The sequence below is a fragment of the Trichechus manatus genome, unplaced genomic scaffold (genome assembly GCF_000243295.1).
Source record: "Trichechus manatus latirostris isolate Lorelei unplaced genomic scaffold, TriManLat1.0 scaffold00169, whole genome shotgun sequence".
Classification (NCBI taxonomy): domain Eukaryota; kingdom Metazoa; phylum Chordata; class Mammalia; order Sirenia; family Trichechidae; genus Trichechus; species Trichechus manatus.
This window is the reverse complement of record NW_004444105.1, coordinates 5,921,412-5,922,472: the sequence shown is the minus strand read 5'-3', so window position 1 is coordinate 5,922,472 and position 1,061 is coordinate 5,921,412.

Here is a 1,061-nt window from a genome sequence, read left to right as displayed (position 1 = left end):
AGAATACATTTTGATAGAGTCTATCCAAACCCGATCCAGTGTTGAAAAATATTAGCCATCAGACCAAGTATTTTAGTACTCTTGGCAAAATTATGCCTGTTCTGGAGATAAAGGAGCCCTGGTGGCAAAGTGGTTAAAGCCATTGACTGCTAACCAAAAGGTTGGTGGTTCGACACCACCAGCGGCTTACTGGGAGAAAAATGTGGCAGTCTGCTCCCGTAGAGATTTACAGCCTTGGAAACCCTGTGGGCCGACTTGACAGCCATGGGTTTGATTTTGGGTTTGGAGATAATATGCTAACATTTTTGAATGGCTAACAAAAATTATATTATCATGGTCTCGCTTTAAAAATCATCCTCTTAGTGAGGAGAGTATTTCAGAGTAGTCCAAGTCTAAAGATATAAAACGTTTACTTCTTCTGTTTTTCTTGAGACCATTCTCAACCGAGTAAACTTCTGATTCTCATTTGGTTTCCTGTGACCTTTCTACTGTTGCTCAATAAATACTGCTTGAGTGAATGATCATGCTGATTTAAGTACTCCAGCTAATGTAAGACTTAGATTATACATTATAAATTAGTAAGTTGACTTTCTTGTTTTATACATTAGACTTGTGAGCTTAGACTTGGTGAGTCTGCACTTGAGAAAGGGGATTTATTGTTTAGATTTCTGATCTTGCTGGCGAAAGTTTCGACTCTAGGCCTGGAGAACTTCATCAAGATATGCCTACTTGTGAGACCCCTAGGAAAATAGTCACCTGATCCACACATGACCATTCATACCCTTTTGCATTGCTATGACCTAGTAAGAAAATATAATTATAAATTATCTGTCAAGATAAATCTGTTGCTCTTTTCCAAGAGAAGAAGTAAGAACTGACAGGGGTGGGTCTGGAGATATCATTCCCTAGGGAAGAAAGAAGGGATTACAGGAAGGGGGAAGGTCAATAAACGTTAAAGATGAGATCACCAAAGTGTATGGGAAAGAAACTTGGAGTTTATGGTCAGATTCATTGAGAAATACAGAAGAAAAGAGAATGCACTGGACAAAAACTTTTCAAAC